A 21,404-nucleotide genomic window follows, 5' to 3' on the forward strand; every position below is an offset into this window, starting at 1 on the left:
ACAAATATTGTATGTGTTAAACATATGTCCACTTAAAATAAAAATTAAAAAAAAAAAAAAAAAAAAAAAAAAAAAAAAAAACCGGCTATATTCTGTTTGAGCATGACATATACGTGCATATATATTTTTTGGCATGAAGTACATTATTTAGATTCAGATACAAGCTATGTTTCTTTGTTCTGTGTTCCTCCAAAAATTGTCAAAAGGATAATTATTCGATCTTTATCAATAGATATAAATTAGCTCTAATCAGTTAATTGATATATTTTTTATTCTATCCTTACGGAGGATTTTTATCTTATACTCAAAATTAGCTACTAGTAACAACTCTTAATATGATCTTCAAAATTCTATTTTACTATTATGTTGTTGTTAAATACCCTTTGACCTTTCAATTAATAAATTAAAGTAGTATTGAAAGGAAAGCAAAAATTAAGCTTCTAAACTCCAATTTTTTTTTCTACTGCCAAAGTATTAAATCCCCCACCGACACTTATACCAATGGAACAAAACAAAATCAATATCCCACCAACTCCTACCTTATTCACAAATATTGAAGCTTTTTCTAATACCCAAATTTCACCCATGGAAATATCTCCGATCCAAAAACTCAAATCAATCCACAATTCACCAATGGAGATAGAGCCACCTCAATCAACCACCTCAAAACAGCCTGCAGAACACCGAAAGGAGGCAGCGGCGAAAAGGGGTTCAAAGAAAAGAAAAATCGAAGAGGCGGAGTCAGCGGTAGTGGAGGAGGCAAAGTGGTCGGAGCTAGGTGAAATATGTACGGGAATGGCGTTAATGTCTAGAAACGCAATTTTGCTCAAATTGACTCGTTTTATACCCGGGTTCTGTGTCAATCTTGAGTGGTGTAATGCATGTAAGTACTCTGAAATTTTAGAAATTTTAGAAGCACAAAAGTGGGTTAAATTATTTGGTGTATGCTATGATAATATCTTAGTTCATGGTGCATTGAAAGAATTTTGTGATAATTGGTCATTTAATAATGGAGTTGCAAGTAGTAAAGTGAAGAATATTGAAATTTCTTTTGATGCAGAGTATTTGAGTTCTATATTTGGTACTCCAAATAAGGGGTTTGACTACTACTTTACAGGAATCCAATATGATGGAAACTTTGAAGGAGTTTCTGTCAAAGACATGGTAAAATCAATTGGTGGAAATCCCCTTAAATGTCGAATAAACCACAAAAATTTTACCCCTATCCAAAAAATCCTATTTGTGTTTGTATGGCAAGCTATCATCCCTCGTACCCAACATCGAGACTCTTATACCTCCTAGAAAACCAAATACCCATTAATTTCCCATCTCTTATGCTTCAACATCTAAACCATACTATATCACAAAACCTTAAAGTGGGATATGCCAATCTCCTTACTACCCTATTTGAAAGTTTCGGCATCACATTTGAAGGATATGAAACTCTCAAATATAAGCCTAAACACTACCTTCAACCCTCAACCCTTAAAGCTATGAACATCTGTATTGTTGGTGGAAAATCAAGGTTTATGACAGAAAATCAAAAGAAGAAAGTAGGAGTGGATAGTGAGATGGAAGATAGTAAGGTAGAAGCAAAATATGAGGGGGAACAAAAGAGTAAAGAAAATGAAAAAATTGAGGGAGAGTTAAAAATAGAAGAGGGAGAACATATTAATAAGAGAAAGAGTGTAAGAATTGCTATGAAAAGTATGAATAAGGTGATTACATCTCCTGTATTTCTTGACTTAACTGAGGAAGCAGGAACTAAGGGGGAAATAAAGGAGAACAATGAATCAGTCCCGAGTTCAGTTTCTCCTAAGGGCTTTGCTTCTTTCAGTTCCTCATGTCCCACCAATGATTTAAAGGAACTGAAGGAAGCTGTAAAGTCCTTAAGTATAAGTCAGCTTATGATTATCCAACGATTAGAGAAGGTGGAAGCTCAATTAGAAAATCTCACTAATGTCTCTACAAATTTGGTTAGTGAATTGAAGAAAAATCATCTCGAAGTTACTGACAAACAGAAGGAACTGATGGACCGCCTTGAGGATCTAGTGGTGGAAGATATCCCCGAGGAAGACACCTCTGAACAACACCTTTCTCCTTCACAAAATGCCTAGCTTACCTTATTTTTAATGGAGTTTGACTTTTGATTTGCTTTTAAACTATTTTAATTTGCTTGTTTACACACTTAGCTTTTCTTGTTGGTCTATAAACATTAAAACAGGGTATTTTAATTTTTGGCTTTGACAATTGGAGGACACATTGCTTGTGTCTTGATGATATTTAGTGTATGATTGCTTTTGGTATTTTGCATAATATATGATTGCTTGGATGGAGATAGTTGGTAAAATATAAACAGGACTTCAAACCATTATCCAATGGTATTGTGTATCGAAACATAGTTTCTATATTTTGTCATATTTTTTATGAAAGCCAAAAGGGGGAAAAGGAAGAGCAACTCACTGAGGTGTAGAAGTCGGGTTTCAAGCATTGGTATGGTATGCTATTATTATCTTGTCTTCTGTTTTGTTGTCAGTTTAGTAAATTATTGTGAGTAGCATGATAATTTTGTTAGTATGAATAAATTATTATTAGTAGCATGATAATAGTTTTTAGGCATCCTTTCTATATTTTACTTCTCTAATATTATGTGAGTTTGCTTGGTTTGTCATTCATCAAAAAGGGGGAATATTGTTGACCCTTATGTGTTTTGATGATGACTCAAGCAAACTTACACGTTTTAACAAGTGTCTTTAAGTATTGTAAGTCTTAGGTTTCGAGGAGGAAACTAAAGTATGTGATGATGTACCTGAGGAGGAACGAGCATACTGGAAGACAAAGAAGACTAAAGACTAAGCGAGAAGATAAAATCAAGATAGCAAAACATTAGTTCCCCGAGGGAACTAAAGTGTGGAATCTTTTGAGTCGAAGAATCCTTAGAGAAAGCAAGGAGTTTAAAAGTTAATAGGTTATCTTTTTAGCTTCTTGTACGTATAAATTATATTGACATTAGTAGGAGTCAAGTGGAATAGTTATCTTATTTTAATTAATTATATTTTCCTATATTTCTATTAGATATTATTTACTTAAATAATTATCTTTTGGAAAATATTAAATAACTTTCTAAAATATCTTTTAACTGATTTGGTTTTTATTTTTGAGAAAAAGATTTTTTTTGGAAAATATTTTAACGTGGGTTTTAATCAGTCAAATTGGTTGAGAAAATTAAGGAAGCAGTTTTGGAGTTTGAAAAAAATCATGGGTTAGTTGCTTTCACTTGCAGCACAAGTAGTTCACTTCTACATGCTCCTCAAGTTGAGGAACGTGGAGTTAGTGGAACTAACTAACTGTTTAGTGGATGCATTTCTAACTCTATAAATAATGCTTTCCTCAGTTTGCAAAAATACACTTGAGCATTCTAGCATATTTATTCTTACTTATTCCACTTGAGTCTAAAAGTGTCCTTGTGATTTATATTAGAGTTTAATTCATTGAGTTGTAATTTGGGGTAAGAGTTTGAGTGAACTCTAGAGTGTTTATTGCTTTGAGTGAAGCAAGGAGATAGAGAGAGTTTTGAGCGTTCAACTGATTGAGGGATCGGTTGAAGGGGAACTCAAGTTTGTTGAGGAACTTGAGTTAGAGTCTTAGATTGTAATAGGTTGTTTGCCCTATTATAATTAAGAGTTGAGTTTTAAAATCCCTTGTGGTCGTGGTTTTTCTTCTTGATTAGGGCCAAGAAGTTTTCCACGTAAAATCTCTCTGCGCACTTTAAGTTTTCGCTTAGTTTCTTTACAAATTCCGTAAAATTTACCCTAGTTTCCCCACAATACAATTCACCCCCCCTCTTGTATTGTTCGTTCAAGTCAACACTCTGGATTAGAAAGAAAAACGTCTGTGGCCAAACCCAATTTGTGGTTTTGCTCCATGAGAAAACCACTAGGTTTCACGCCTAATAAACCTGTCTCAGAAATAATATCCAGAGTATATTTTCACTGACATAGGAATAAACCTGCATAGCTACGAGCCACTTCAATCCCCAAAAAATATTTCAAAGGACCTAGATCCTTCATCTTAAAACAGTCACACAAATAGGCCTTAAAAACCGTCAATGCAGCGGAATCATTCCCAGAAATAATCAAATCATCAACATACACTAAAACTGTAATCTGAGTATCACGAGTAGTATGAGTGAATAAAGAATAATCAGAGTAAGATTGTTTGAAACCATACTGTTTTAAGGTTGTGGTAAGTTTAGCAAACCAACATCTAGGAGCTTACTTCAAACCATAGAGTGACTTCCTCAATCTGCAAACCAATGAAGGATCCGAACTCTGAAAACCAGGCGGAAGTTTCATATAGACTTCTTCATCTAAGTCACCATGAAGAAAAGCATTGTGAACATCCATTTGGTGATGTTCTTAATTCTTGGCGGCCGCAATAGCAAGAATTGTGCGAACCGTTGTCATCTTAGCAACCGGAGCAAATGTCTCATCATAATCTACACCTGCTTTCTGATGGTTCCCATATACCACTAAACGAGATTTGAGACGCTCAACTTCACCATTAGAAAGAAACTTGGTCTTATAGACCCATTGACTTCCTAGAGCCTTTTTACCCGGGGGAAGAGGCTCCAAAGTCCAGGTACCATTGTTCTCTAAAGCTCGAATTTCTTCATTCATGGACTTACACCAACCTTCATATTTCATAGCTTCTTTGAAAGTTGTCGGTTCTTTAGTGTGAACAACAACTGAAATAAACTTCCGATAGTTCACAGAAAATTTGTCACAATGTGTATAATGTGCTAAAGGATATGGGGTACCTGATGACTGATTGGGAGACGGAGATGGACTATTGGCAAAAATCGAGTGAGTAACATAATCACGAAGCAAAACTGACGGGAATTTATCCCAAAATCCGCGGCCCATAGCAGGCTGTTGTACGGAAGAAGTGGTGCGTGTGGTGTCGTGGAGTAGCTGCTGCTCAGCGTATGTGCTGCTGCTGCTGCCAGGTTCCAGTTGCAGCTGGGCTTCTGTGCTGCTGCCAGTATCTGTGCTACCACTGCCAGCATGTGTGCTGCTGTTGTGCAACGGAGGCAGAGTAGACCCCTTGCCCGCAGCATTTCCAGCGGACTGGTCAGTGTTGGAATGTTGCGAGGCAGAGCCTACACCATCACCCGCAGCATTTCCAGCGTGCTGGCCAGAACTAGAATGCTATGCGGTTGGCTCGGGTTGCCTGCGGAATTGGACTTGGGGTCTTCAATGGCCCCCCTGTCGTGGGCACCTCATCATTATCATTCCCAAAATTATCATATGCATCCCCAAAGTCGTACTCTGCAAAATCAAGGTGTATATCATCCGAAACATCATGCACCCCCAAATCAATATTAACATCATCCGGAGTAGCAAAAGGAAAAATCTCTTCCACAAATTTTACATCACGAGACACAAAAAATTCTTTAGTTTCAAGATCATATAACCTCCAACCCTTCTTCCCAAACGGATCGGATACCCCAAAAAACACACACTTACGACTCCGACTAGCAAACTTATCCCCTTTGGTCTTTTGATTATGAGCAAAACACAAGCATCCAAAGGTACGAATAGCATCAAAGGAAGGGTTTTATTGAAAAGTATTTCAAATGGGGTTTTGTTTTGAAGAATAGGTGTTGGAGTTCGGTTTATTAAGTGAGCGGCGGCTAAGACACACTCACCCCAAAAATAAATAGGCAATTTATCTTGGAATCTCAAGGCTCTCCCAACATTAAGAATATGTTTTTGTTTTCGTTCTACCTTCTCATTTTGTTGAGGAGTTCCCACACATGAGGTTTGGAAAATAATGCCAGTAGCAATGAAAAAATCAAGCAAGCAATTAAATTCGGTTCCATTATCACTTTGAACGATTTTAATTGTTTGATTAAATTGCCTTTCAACCATAGCAACAAAAGTCATAAACATCTAAAAAACTTCGGTTTTATCAATCAACAAATAAATCCATACAGCTCTTGAATAATCATCAACGATAGTAAAAAAATAACGAGCCCCACACGATGAAACAAGTCGATATGGACCCCATAAATCACAATGTCTTTCTCAAAAATCCTAGATGTTTTATTTTCACTCAAGGGAAATTTGTCTCTAGGATGCTTAGCACGAAAACATACTTCACAACTTTTATTTAAACTACTTTTATTGCTAATGTGCGGAAGTAACTTAACTATTTTCTCCGAAGGATGCCCCATTCTTCTATGCCAAAGCTCCAAATCTGACGTTGCTTCAACCACAGACACACGTTGCACCATATCCGGCTTGCCAAAGAAATAATATAGTCCAACTCGTCTAATTCCCATTCCAATCAGCTGCTTCAGTCGGTCCTGTATAGCACACATATATGAGTTAAATTGGACAATAACATTTAATTGATCACTGAACTGTGTAACGGAAAGTAAATTGCAATTAAGATGAGGCACAAAAAGAACTCCAGAGATAGTTATTTGATCAGATAATTTGACCGATCATTCCAAAGTAGCAAAAACACTTTCATCACCATTTGGCAATCCAACAGGGCATTCAATATAACGAGTGTCGAATAACCAAGATTTATTGCCGGTAACATGATGAGTAGCTCCGGTATCTATAATCCAACAAGTATCATCAAATTGACAATATAGATGATTTTCATGAGTTTTTGCATTACCCACAATTATAGGTAAAGAGGACGGAAGTGGTGTCTCACCACTGGCCATGGTTGTGATTTTTGAAAAAAAAAAAAATTAACCTGCTCTAGATGCCATGATAAATTAGAGAGAATTAGAAAATATTAGAATGGAATTGCTTGCCTTCTCATTGATTATAATTGGGAATATATAGACTTACAAAGTCCTAGTCCTCGTGTCAAAAGATATCGTAAGATCTTAGGAAATTAACTAAAATATATGAGATAAATATATGAAAATATTCTATCAAATCTTCCTAATATATGATAATATCCCAATAAAGTATATGGTGATTTTGAAAAGTTTTATAGGTATATGGAGAATAAAATAATTATTTAGGGATACATAGGGAAAGAACCATTTACAATATGGGCGTAACAAAGCTACAGGTCTGATAAATCATATTTATATAGAGTTTATAGGCACGTTTATGCTAAGTTTATAGTAGCTTTTTAGGTCTTTTCTTGATTTTTAGGACGCAAATGCATAAGTTTTTTATTTTGTGCTCTATTACGCTCCGTTTTGTGTTTGTCTTGATGTTTCAGGTGATTTTATAGTCATTTGGACGCTTTCGAAGTGTTTGGAGTTGATTCGGATGATATTTAGATGAAAAGTCGATGAATTGAGCTTATTAATCGAAGATATCATGTTTGTGGATGTTGACTATGAGGATTTTATGCATTAGAAATGAAAATAGCATCCACAATGATCGTTACGCACTTTTCGGAATTGAATTTGAGTTAGAAACGAAGTTAAACGATGTTTTACAAAGTGGTAAAACTGACTCTTATTCACTCTTTTGATCATAACTTGAGTTCTACAGATTGGATTGAGGTGATTCAAATTGCGTTGGAAACTAGACTTGAATAGCTTTCCATTTTAGGTCACACGCCCCTATACGGTTCCTAGAACGCGAGATACAGCCCTTTGAAGTCAATCCTGCGAAGCTGCCAACCCATCACCTAGTCATCGGGCGATGGACGTGATGTACGCTCGAGCGTGAGCTGCTGGTTGGGGCGATGGTTTTCCATCGCCCGATGGTCGAGTGTCGTTCCGACCATCGGCCACCCATCGCCCGATGGGTGGGGTGTGCGCGCAAGCCACGAGAAATCCTACATCGATTATAACTCTTTCAATCGACCAATCGTATCACGACTATTGTAATTGCTATTAATCTGATTTTATTTTATTTTAATTATCTTTAGATTAGTTTTAGAATATTATAAATACTCAAGGGATATTATTTTTCCCTTATGCCTTTTTTATGCTTTTTATTATTTTACGTTCTTTTCAGTTTTCTCTTAAACCCTAGTTTCTCATGGCATCTCCATGGATTCTTCCATGGATGATTCTTGGGTTTATTATTTCAATTCATTGAGGTATTTTATTTCTATTTTTTGTTTTTAATTATGTTTTATTCCTTAGATCTAGTTTTAATTATTTCTTCCATGTTTGAGTAGTTTATTTTTAGGGTTTGGGAATCCATGTTTATATGATGAATCTTGATTGATAATTTTAATACTTTGATTATTGATTTCTCTAATTGATAGTGTTTTGTTGTTAATCTTGCAACCTGATCAATTGTTTGATTAATTATTGTTAATAAGAGTATGAATCGAAAGATCTTACTTTTAGAGGCTTCCCTACAATTAGCAATTCTTATTATGTTAGCTACCGTACTGCATATGTTGAATTGAGAGCGTTAAGACCCGACCGTAGGCTTAGCAATTGCTCTAGATAATTGATTGATTGAATTGTTATTGATATTTGATAGATTTAGAGCTATAAACATGGTGAACCATAACCCTAGGTCTTTTTATTAATTGTTTTATTTCTATTTTAATTTATACTATTTTTCTATCCCAATTTCGTGACATAGTTTAGTTTCTCCATACCTTGAAAGCTATATTAAATAGCCATCTCTCTGTGGATTCGACCCTACTTACCCTACTACATTGTTAGTTGGTTTGTTAGGAATTTATTTTTGACAGGTGTACGACAACCTATCAAATTTTGGCGTCGTTGTCGGGGAGACGGCTTAATTTGATTTAACTTTTATTTTTGGTTGAACTAAACTTGTATATAATTTTTATTTTTTTTATATACTTCCTTTTTGTTTTATTTTATATATACTTCCTTTTTGTTTTACTCTTATTGTGTTTTCATGGAGTGGTATGGTTATAATTCGTATGGGATGAATGATCTTAATTATAAGGGGCAATATGATTATAATTCCGGGTATTGTAATGCTTATTTTTCTATGTTTGATACATCATATGATTATCAAAATTCACAAAATATATGCATGAATTCCTGTGAAATTTCTTATTACCCTAGTGAGTCTTATATGCCTGATTTTAATTCCTCTTACCAACCTCAAGTGGATAATTATACTCAACCCAATTCATCGGAGTGTGGGGAACTTTTTAATATGATGAATGAGTTTATTGTTTATCAGCATGAAGAGCTTAATGAATTGATGCATGATTGTCAACGTATTTCAAAATCTATTGAATTACTTGCTGTGCAACAATATACTAACCAACAGGTGATACATGATGATAATGATATTGGTTTTGAGGATTGTATTTCAGTGGAGGAAAGCGCTAATTTGACTCATGATATTTACTCCTCGTCAAATGAAAGTATAATAGAGGAGAATAATTTCCCATCTATTTATGATTCTGATGGTGAAAGTTTTTGGAATGATGATATAGAGGTAGTGGAGAAGGAAGAACAACCAATTATCGTGAAGTCCTTGGTTGAGAAACCAATGGTTTTGGATTTTTTTGGTAGTCGAAAATTTTGTTGACAAGCTTATTCATGAGGGTGAAGTTGAAGGTAAAAACATTTATGTTAAGCCTAACCCATCTCCCCTTCATATCCCATTTACCCATAGGCTTGATCTAGTTCCTTCATTCACTATGTCAAATCACTAGTAGAAAAAATGCTATTCGTAACTGGCGAAATTGACTTTTTGTAACTGACATTGTTGGTTGCGAATGCCACCGTTACAACTAGTGAAAATTATTCGTAACCAACTTATGTTAGTTACAAATAATGTACTATTAGTAACTGGCTTAACCTAATGTCAGTTACAAAAAGTTTTTTCTAAGTTAGAAAGCATGCTATTCGTAACTGGCATTAAGTTACGCCGGTTACAATTAGGGTAATAGTAACTGACAAATCTAAACGCCGGTTACAAATAGCCGTTTATTTTATTAAAAAAAATTAAAATGGCAGTAGTAGGAGATGCCCCTACTGCCATTACCCACGCTACATTTTTTTTTTTAAATGTAAAGCATCATAAATTATTAACCCAACTTTTTTACAGTAATAAATAAAATGAGTATTAATCTAAACCACGTAATGTCCAATTTAATCGACATCGATCAACATCATCAATTATAAAATATAGAAAATGATGTACTTGTCGATTACAAATATGTTACCAACTTTCAACTACAAAGGACACATATGTCATCCTAAAATAAACAGAGTGATAAGAAGTGATTTGAACTAAACAAAATATAACATTATTATGATTTATAAAACAGAACAATATGAGAAATGCTTGTAGAAATCATCCTCTCATCATAAGTCATTCACCCTTTTGAAGGTGCTTGTAGAATAAGCTTGAAATTATATTGAACCCTGCATCCAAAACCATCCTGCCAAATTGTTATCACAAAGACTAATTAATCTTAAATAATTTCCAGAATGTGAGTTCATGGGATATCTTAATTAAAAGGTTCCAACGATAAGAGTTTTAACTTACTCAAGTAGTGATAATGGATTTCTTAACTTATTAAATCTTGAGAAGATTACAAGACATTGAGTATTAAGAGTGTCTAAATGTTATGTGAATAGAATCAGGATAACTATTCATGATGCATGCAAGGAACAACATAACGAAACTAATTAAGTTGGGTGGGATGGGGGAAATCACCTAAATAGAACCCAACTCCAAGAGCATCCACCTCACCAAGAGAAATTATAGAAATAGCTAAGGAAGATGCAAAATTAAACTATAAAAGTATATGTTCAAAATAATGGGATCTTACCAACATCTGATATAGAGCACAAAGTATCAAATAAAATCATCACTTTCCTGCTAATTACAAAAAGGAAAAATAGATGTTAAACTTTTGGTAAATTAAAATTCCTGTAAAACAAAGGAAACCAATATAGGATTAGGAATTTCAGTTAATTTCTATCTCTTTTAGAAGAAAGAAATTAATCATGTTAGTAAACAAATATTGATAATTCTATATGGTTATAACCTAGTCAAATCTAATAATCACAAGTATATGCTCCAAATGATAGGATCTATCCATTAAAAAAAATTAAAAAAAATGATGGGACTAATCTCAATATCTCAAGATATAGAGCACAAAGTATCCTATGAAACACCAAATTTCAACTATAAAGGACAAGTCATCCTAGAAGAAAGATGTTTCTTAGCAATTTAACAAAATTGTTACTGTAAAAAAATGGGTTATAAAGGACATGTCATCTTAGTGTTCTCATGGTGGACTAGAAAAGCAACAAATTAGAAACTCTTTTACTCCATACATTTTTTAATTAAACAAAGAAATCATTATAGGAAATTTCATCACCTCTTTAGGTAGATTCACAGCATGGCTTCCTACATTTGTCACACTGCACCCATTCATTATCAAGTTTGGCCTTTTTTCTGACACAAATACAAACATAAACTAAGAACATCAAGTTATACGACTTAAAATGCTGAAAATTCTCATTGGAAACAAAAGCTCATTAACCAAACAAGCATTTTACTTGTTTGACACCAAAAAAAAAACATGGCCCAAGTTAATTGTCGGCGGCGAAACTTCAAACTAACTGCAAATTCTAGCATTTGATACCTCACTCAAAATTATAAAATTCCTTAAAACTACTTGCATAAGGGAGAGGGCACTAGGAGAATCTTTTTCTTCCTTGTTTTAATTAATTTCCCAAGTACTTTAAAGGTTCAATCTAAGTGAGCCTTCTGATGTTAGACCTTACTACTTAATAACCCTTTTTTTCTTCCTTGTTTTAATTAATTTCCTAAGTACAATAAAACATACATGTGTCTACTTTGGACCTTTTGTGTCTAGGAATCCAATAAAATTATACATACACACCAATGGAATTGACCTCCAAATTGTTTTTTTCCTACAGAGTACTATAAACTTGACCCTTCTGATGTTCTGAATATCTTATACTTATTAGGTACATTACAAAAAGTATATCATACATTCATACTTTAAACCAAAAATACAAGACCTTAACTTGGTATAGAATTTTAGAAAAAAGTTGAATATTAACACACATCAAATGCATATTCTGCCACGATGCTACTTCCAAGCTGGCCAATAAATGGCCCTTCATAATCTCTCAATTTACTGAATATTAATTTTTAGCGATTATGCTAATTAATTATCTTGTACAATTCAATTACCACCTACTTGCTTCCATTTAAGGGTGCAATATTTCATCTTACACTCTAAGAGCTAATTCTGTAATACCTTCATCTTCTAATATTGCCAGAATTAATTTCTAATTCTGCTTGATTAGTACAGCACAACTTTCTAAAAAAAAAAAAAAAAAAAAAAAAAAAAAAAAGAGATTAGTACAGCACAGCACATACATCCTATTTTATATGTACTACCTCATTCTTTATGCTATTCTCTAGCTTATCATTAATCTCATTAGTGAAGTATACGTTAGACCTTACTCCTACTACTACACAACATTTAATGATTCAACTAACTAAAACCCACCAAAAACAAACAAAAAAAAAAAAAACGGGGGCTAAGTAACCAATTGATCGACTTTTGTCAACCTCGTGTTTTAACAACCGGCTAGTAACTTAGAAAATTGTCTAGCCATGAATGAAACATCCTCACAAGTGGAATAAATACACAGGAAGCATGAATTTCCCAATTAATCATCATGTTGTGATCACTAACAACAACATAATTCGTTACTCTAAAAAACTATAGTCTTAGAGCAGTAACGTTTTTTACATTTTAGTTAAATAAATCACTAACATCAGCATAAATATCTAGTCTAACTTGATACTTTTATAGTGAAACTCTTAATTCTGCAAGGGAGAACAAGTTGAGTCATCTATAATTAAACTAATTGCCTTAAATCAAACATTAGATGGAAAAATCATCAAAGTGACAATTATGATTTTGATTCAGCTAAAGGCCAATAAACGCAAACATATATTTGAAATTAAAAATAAAAAAATAAAAAAAAAAAGCAAAGAAAATAAAACCCTGTTCGAGTAAATATAGCAAATAAGTAACCTTAATATAACTTAATTTGAAAATTAACATTGATAATCAAATCTATTTTAAGTAGTTAAGTAAACTTACTTAAACAATATAACTTGAAGAAAGAAAATCAGAAAGACGCTAGTCACTCATTCAAAGTTAGAGACCGTAAAACCATGCCAAAGAATCACACCCAAAAATTAAAATCAGAATGCAAGAAAATTTAGAATACAATTAGAATTTACGATTAAATTGACAGTCATATACCAAACAAATTCAACAATACTCCAACAACCCATAATTATTGAAGATTATAAATCTAAAATTGAAAACTTTAAACAACTTACAAGAATTTTTGGGCTTGAACTTGATCAATTTTCTCCAACAAACTAGATAAACGGTGGATCCTAGAGTCACAACAATGAATTAAAAACCCCGAAGCCTAATTAAGAGAATAGCTTTTAGCAATTTTTGAAGGGTAGTACTTATTCAATCTGAAATTCACATCGTATATATATGCCTCACAATATATAGAAAAATGATTAGAGATGACAAAGAATTGTGGGTTAGTTGAGAAGATAATTTGCTAACTGGAAGCAAATAATTAGGGTTTTTTCTTTTTGGGAAGATATAAAAGGAAATTCGCAGCAGAGCAACAAACGGTGGTTATCGGGATTTAGGTTGAGGAACTAATGGAATATGTAGCAGCTAATGAGGGTATGGGAGATTAGTAGCCGGCGGGATAGAAGTTTTCAATTTCGTGAAATTTTAGTTTAGCACTTTCTCAAAATAAAATACTACATAAAATAAAATAAACGAGAACATTTAGTAACTGACCTTGATGAAACCCACTACCATTAATTAATAAGGTCAATAAAGTTTGACTTATTATTTGTAACTGTCCTTTTTTATACCCCTTACTTATAGTTGGTCAGCCTACCATTGATATACTATTTGTAACTGTCCTTGGTTATGCCAGTTATTAATAATAATTTATTTGTAACCCACAATATCTATGTTAGTTATTAATACTCTTATTGTAACTTGCATAATTTATGTCAGTTACTAATAGGGCGTTACAAATAACATTTTTTCTACTAGTGAATCCTCCATACTTTCTCAAAATTTCTCCATTTCATGATACACTTGGTCATGTGGACCTTGATGATTATTCAAAAAGGTCTACATTGCCTAAGGGGCAAGCAGGGGTAAGGTGTATACATTCTTTTTTATTTTAACTTTTTTTTTTCGATTATTTTTATTTTATTTTTTCTAGCCCCATGTATTTTAAGATTAGTGTGCTTGCTATCAAGCCATATGTGGTGCTCAATGATATGTTTGCAGGGGCGTATGATAAGTTACTCAAGGCATTGGATTCTTCCGATTGACTAATTGAGTAGGGTCGTGCGGGACCTTAAAAACCAGCGCTAATTGGGAGGCAACCCAATTTTCTTTCTGTTTTTTTTTCTACTTCCTATTTTCATTTCATTTTTTTCATTATTTAAATAATAATGCTAATGTGTGTTCTAGTGATGACGTCTTTTGCTAAGTACAAACATAGCTAAGTTTCTTGGCTATGTCGGCTACCCAATTACAACTACCAATTGTGGTGGAGGTGTCTATACATTTGACGCTCCCTTCGCTTACCCACCCCTTTGTGAGTTATGCCTCTCCCTTATTTATGCTTTAGTTCCTCTTTGTTCACATTGAGGACAATGTGATGTTTAGCTTGGGGGAGGATGATTTCCATCATTACTCTGTGCATGTTAGTTGAGTTTAGTTTATTTTTTATTGCTTTTTAGGTGTTGTATGGTTTGTACATTCATTAGGAGTGGGAGTTTACATACAACGAAAAACAATGTATTGCTTTCTTAGTGTTTTAAGTTGTTTTTAGTTATTTTTGCTAGTGCATACTTGTGTCTATCTTTTATATTTTGACTTCGAATCGTGTACGGATTTGGTTTGACTCTCTTGAGCTTCTTTTGATCTTAGTTATAATTCTAAAATTCAGTCGGTCTGTGCTATACATTGCTAACTGCTTGACATTGTGTGAATCAATTGAATGGTTTGTGGAAGATTGGTTGTCCCATATCAAGTATAGCTAGCCAATTCTCTTGTTAGGTCACCTTACTATGTGTTTGTGTGATTGATGCAATTTGTTATTTAAATGATTTTGGCTTGAAATTTATTAGTAATTTGATTATGATTCACGCATGCCGCATATGATAAAGGCCACGTTCTTTAGGTAGCCTTCAGATGATATTTAGATACATTTGTTCCCTTTTTGCTCACCCATGTTTATGTCTTGCCCATTTATTGATATATAGCTACATTACAAGCCTCTTTAGCCCCATTTATTACTATTCCCAAGTCTAGCTAGCTTGGGGAGCTTATTGATGTGGTGTCGTTTGTGTGTCAAGCTTCAATTTATGCAAAACCTGATGGAGTAAAGATTGAAAAAAAAAAGTTGTACTTATAGTTGAGAAATGTTACTTGAAGATGTAAAGAAAAAAAAAGAAAAAAAAATAAAAAGCTTGTTTATATGTAATTCATTGAAAAAGCCAAAAGAATTGAAAGAAAAAGGCAAAGAAAAAGGAAAAAAGAAAGAAAAAAAATTATTCATTACGATGTATAATTAATTTCAATCTTGGCTCGATATAATGTTTTGGAGAAAGTTGGTGATGTCAATCGGAGTTAGATCATTATTTGATCGCGTTTAAGTTTTTGCTCCCCAAGTTGGCTTTTTACTCGCATTTTCCTAAAATATTATCCTACCTCTTTACCTTAGCCCCATTACAAGCTTATAAAGTCCTTTTGATCGGCATGTTTGTTTTGTGATTGAGTGAACATTATCTCTTGCTATCGTCAAATTACCCTATGTCGCATCAAATATTTATATTCTACAAGGTGTGCGGCAACAACTAGCTTGATTGGGAAATCGTTTGTGACCAAGTTTGGTTTCAATTGTGGATCGTGATGTTAAGTGGTTCTATTTGTATCCGAGCTAGATTTTGGTCTTAATAACTTTGCTTTGATTGTTTGCTCGAGAGTCAGGTCGATCTTATTCTGGTTCCCTGGAAGTCTTATTGGTCTTGTTTCTCCGTTTTGAGTCTAGTGTTGCTTGGGGACAAGCAACGGTTTAGCTTGGGGGAATTTGATAAATCATATTTATATAGAGTTTATAGGCACGTTTATGCTAAGTTTATATTAGCTTTTTAGGTCTTTTCTTGCTTTTTAGGACGCAAATGCATAAGTTGTTTGTTTTGTTCTCTATTACGCTCCGTTTGTGTTTGTCTTGATGTTTCAGGTGATTTTATAGTCATTTGGACGCTTTCGAAGTGTTTGGAGTTGATTCGGATGATATTTAGATGAAAAGTCGATGAATTGAGCTTATTAATCGAAGATCTCATGTTTGTGGATGTTGACTATGAGGATTTTATGCATTAGAAATGAAAATAGCATCCACAATGATCGTTACGCACTTTTCGGAATTGAATTTGAGTTAGAAACGAAGTTAAACGATGTTTTACAAAGTGGTAAAACTGACTCTTATTCACTCTTTTGATCATAACTTGAGTTCTACAGATTGGATTGAGGTGATTCAAATTGCGTTGGAAACTAGACTTGAATATCTTTCCATTTTAGGTCACACGCCCCTATATGGTTCCTAGAACGCGAGATACAGCCCTTTGAAGTCAATCCTGCGAAGCTGCCAACCCATCACCTAGTCATCGGGCGATGGACGTGATGTACGCTCGAGCGTGAGCTGCTGGTTGGGGCGATGGTTTTCCATCGCCCGACGGTCGAGTGTCGTTCCGACCATCGGCCACCCATCGCCCGATGGGTGGGGTGTGCGCGCAAGCCACGAGAAATCCTACATCAATTATAACTCTTTCAATCGACCAATCGTATCACGACTATTGTAATTGCTATTTTTCTGATTTTATTTTATTTTAATTATCTTTAGATTAGTTTTAGAATATTATAAATACTCAAGGGATATTATTTTTCCCTTATGCCTTTTTTATGCTTTTTATTATTTTACGTTCATTTCAGTTTTCTCTCAAACCCTAGTTTCTCATAGCATCTCCATGGATTCTTCCATGGATGATTCTTGGGTTTATTATTTGAATTCATTGAGGTATTTTATTTCTATTTCTTGTTTTTAATTATGTTTTATTCCTTAGATCTAGTTTTAATTATTTCTTCCATGTTTGAGTAGTTTATTTTTGGTAAAATTGAAAAGAATAATCCCACCTTTTGCCAATCTGCTCAAAATAATCCCACCTTTTCGAATTCCAGAAATAATCCCACCTTAACACCCCATCTGCTCAAAATGAACCTTTTTACTTACAACCGTTTAAACAGGTAAATTTTTTGTTTTTGTTTTTTTTTAATAAATTAAACAAAGGAAAAAGAAAAAAAAAGAAAATATCCCAAACACCCTAACCCAGCCCACCCCACCCCACCATTGGCACTGCCCCCATGACCACCCCCTTCAATTCATCGCCACCATCACAACCCCCAGCCGGTAGAACAGCCGGACCAGCCCCCCTCCTCCGATTCCCTCCCCTTCTCCGTTCCCCTTCCACTTCCCCTTCTCCGATTCCCTCCCCTTCTCCCTTCCACTTCCCCGATTCCTTCCCCTTCCACTTCCCCTTCCCCGATTCCCTCCTCTTGGTGTGTGAAGTAATTCGTCGTCGGGCCCAGAAACTCCGATTCGAGTTCGACGCCAACAATCACGAAATAATCCCACAAATCAACGCCTCCAATTTGAAAAAAATTAGCGCCGGAATTTGCTGCCTAAATCGGGGGTGGAGGTGGTTTTCGTGGGTTGGGTGGGGAGGAGGTTGTTTTGCTGTAGATCCACACGCCGGCCGACTTCTATTTCTTCCAGTTCAAGTGGGGATTTCGGGTCGGGGTTTCGGGTTGTGATGGTGGTAAGGGACGGCAGCAGGGGTTGTGATGGAGGTGATGGTGGTGATAAAGGGGTGGCGGCAGGGGTTGTGATGGTGGTGATGATGGGGTGGTCGTGGGGTTGGGAGAATTTTTTTTATTTTTAATTGTTTTGTTTTTTTTTTTAATTATTTAAAATTAGGACGACCAATTAAAAGGTGACAAGTGTCAAGTCACCTTCTAAAACAGGTTACTAATTTCATAATCCGGTAAAAGGTTCATTTTGGGAAGATGGGGTGTTAAGGTGGGATTATTTCTGGAATTCGAAAAGGTGGGATTATTTTGAGCAGATGGGCGAAAGGTGGGATTATTGTTTTCAATTTTTCCTTTATTTTTAGGGTTTGGGAATCCATGTTTATATGATGAATCTTGATTGATAATTTTAATATTTTGATTATTGATTTCTCTAATTGATAGTGTTTTGTTGTTAATCTTGCAACCTGATCAATTGTTTGATTAATTATTGTTAATAAGAGTATGAATCGAAAGATCTTACTTTTAGAGGCTTCCCTACAATTAGCAATTCTGATTATGTTAGCGACCGTACTGCATATGTTGAATTGAGAGCGTTAAGACCCGACCGTAGGCTTAGCAATTGCTCTAGATAATTGATTGATTGAATTGTTATTGATATTTGATAGATTTAAAGCTATAAACATGGTGAACCATAACCCTATGTCTTTTTATTAATTGTTTTATTTCTATTTTAATTTAGACTATTTTTCTATCCCAATTTCGTGACATAGTTTAGTTTCTCCATACCTTGAAAGCTATATTAAATAGCCATCTCTCTGTGGATTCGACCCTACTTACCCTACTACATTGTTAGTTGGTTTGTTAGGAATTTATTTTTGACAGGTGTACGATAACCTATCAAGGTCCAACTCGATAGTCCAGTAGTGGTCATGGTTTCTAGTAACACAATGTCTTATAGGATGTAAGAAGCTACTAGAGGAAACAAATTGGCTTGTAGAGGTCCACCAACCATATAACGGGGTGTTCTATTCACCTATTTTTACTTTTCTGAACTTATCTGATCTTATATGAACTTATCTTAACTTATCTGATCTTATCTAAACTTAACCCTTATTAGAACTTATTTTAGTTATAAATTAAACTTAGCAGCCCTAATTAACTCTTATCACAACTTATCTGAACTTATTAACCCTGAAATAAGTGGAAATAAAGTGAACAGAACAGAGCCTTAATCGAGAGACAAATTTAGTTGGAGATTGACTGACAAATCAATGTGTAAATCAAAATAACAATTTTGAGTTGATTCAAGTCCCTTTTTATGTGATGATATCATAGGAATGCCTATATATGCTATGATTTGTTCATCAGATTTTTCATTTTATGTGTCTTTCTTGGGGCCTAGCCCTCTGTGCACCACTTTTCTTTTTCTTTCTTTTTTATTTATTTTTTATTTATTTTATTTATTTATTTTACCTGTGCCATCACTGCCATGCATTTTAGATCGACATTTTTTTTTGAGGGATAATAAAATTGTTTATACATTAAAAAGAATAACATGATTTTTTTTTAAAAAAAAAAAAAAAAAAAAAAAAAAAAAAAAAAAAAAAAAAGAAAAGAAAGAGGTTTTAGTCAAGTTTTATGCTACATCTGTTTCTTTTTAATTTAATGTACTCCATGCCTCTGAACCGATATTATTTTAATTGTCAAATGCATTGAACTAAATCCATTAGTGTTCAAACATAACTGTTTTTCGTATTTCTAATATTCTACTTATGGATCAATAAGTGTTTATGGTCAAATTTTAAATGAAATTTAGATATAATTTACTGTTTTGGATATTTCATATAAATTTTAGGAAATTTTGATTTTTACCACCTTCAAATAACGACTTTATTGAATTTACCACCTCCAAAAAAAAGATTTACTGTACCACCTCATAAAAAAATTAAACATCAGTTTTCCCACCTAAGCCTAACTCCGGTGACGGAAACCGCCAGTGGGACCCGCCATAACAGCTAGTTTTTAAAATTATCCCCAAATTCTCCCGATTTCCCTTTGATTTAAACCTAACTTCTTCATTTCTACATCTATTTCGTGAAGATTGAAGTTTTTTTTGCCATTTTCTTCAGAAATTCTGATTTTGGGTGATCCTTAACAATCTCACATCCTCAAATTATCAAATTATTGAAGATTGTACTCGGCCCTGAATCAATTGAACTGTTCGACGACAAACAGCAAAAAGGTAAGCAATTTTCATGAATTCTGTTGTAATTTTTTGCAATTGTTTGCGTGATTATGTTACAATTTCTAAGTATAATTGAAATTGCATGTTTTCTGTTATTAATTCAACCCAATTTCATATTGTAAATAATTAGGGTTCATGTAAGTGTAAATTAATTTGGGGGTTTTTGATATTTCAATTGGGCAGTAAAATTAGGGTTAGATTATGGTAATTGTGTTCAAATACAATCAACTTCAATGAAAATTTGGCAGTAGAAATGGTCACACTACCTCTGAATTACGAGAATAATTTTTTTTCCAGAAGTCGGATCTATTCTTCGTCGCCGTCTGTTTTCTGAAACCTCTGTCATATAACAATCAGGTTCAGGAAACAGAAATTGAAGCAGCTCAGGTACGAGTAATTGTTGTTGCTCATCCACGGATTCGGTATTTATAAGATCAAACACGTGTTTGCAATCCTTAAGCCATTAAGGATACAAATCAGACCAAAAACCAAGCTATAAGCAAATATAAGATGAACTTTGGCTCATTTACTACCCAAATTAAGGATTTGTGAAGAAAATCGCAAAAAAAAAACTTCAATCTTCAACAATTTGATGTGGAAATGAAGAAGGTTGGTTTAAATAGAAGGAAAATCGAGAGAATTTGGGGATAATTTCAAAAACTAGCTGTTATGGCGGGCCCCACTGGCGGTTTCCGTCACCGGAGTTAGGCTTAGGTGGGAAAACTGATGTTTAATTTTTTTATGAGGTAGTAAAGTAAATCTTTTTTTTTTTGAGGTGGTAAATTCAATAAAGTCGTTATTTGTAGGTGGTAAAAATCAAAATTTCCTAAATTTTAAATATATCATACAAGTTATTAAGGAGTAATGTTTTCCCGAGCTTGTAATTGGATAAATCAAGTGATAAATTTATTCGTAATTAATATTTTCCAAGCTTGTAAATTTGTAATTGATGCCTCTTCTCCGTGTTTTGTAAATTCTTTACAAAATGTATATCAAAGGCAAATGAATCATCACATTCTTCTTTCTTTTTGATCAAGCTAAGAGTCTGTTCTCATTGACTGAAATGAGCTGAACTGAACTGAACTTATTAGAACTGAACTGAACTTATTAGAACTGAATTGAATTACACTGAGCTGAAATGAATATTTTATAAGAGAAGGAAATTAAAAGTTTATTAGAGCTGGACTGAATTGAACAGAAAATAATCATATGAGAACATGCCCTAAAT

The 21,404-nt window shown here is 34.0% G+C and overlaps 1 long non-coding RNA gene across 2 annotated transcripts; it reads right to left on the reverse strand.

The window, feature by feature from the left end:
- Window positions 1-9,968: 9,968 nt before the first annotated feature.
- Window positions 9,969-13,791, reverse strand: LOC145634627 (uncharacterized). 2 transcript variants are annotated; one of them, XR_014113452.1, is made up of 4 exons: window positions 13,347-13,791; window positions 11,332-11,408; window positions 10,777-10,823; window positions 9,969-10,383 (listed from the first exon to the last, which is right to left on the reverse strand). It is a non-coding gene; the product is annotated as an uncharacterized LOC145634627 (long non-coding RNA). The 2 variants fall into 2 exon arrangements; XR_014113451.1 differs by having other exon boundaries at window positions 9,984-10,366.
- Window positions 13,792-21,404: the final 7,613 nt, after the last annotated feature.

Source organism: Chenopodium album, chromosome 6 (genome assembly GCF_948465745.1).
Source record: "Chenopodium album chromosome 6, dcCheAlbu1.1, whole genome shotgun sequence".
Classification (NCBI taxonomy): domain Eukaryota; kingdom Viridiplantae; phylum Streptophyta; class Magnoliopsida; order Caryophyllales; family Amaranthaceae; genus Chenopodium; species Chenopodium album.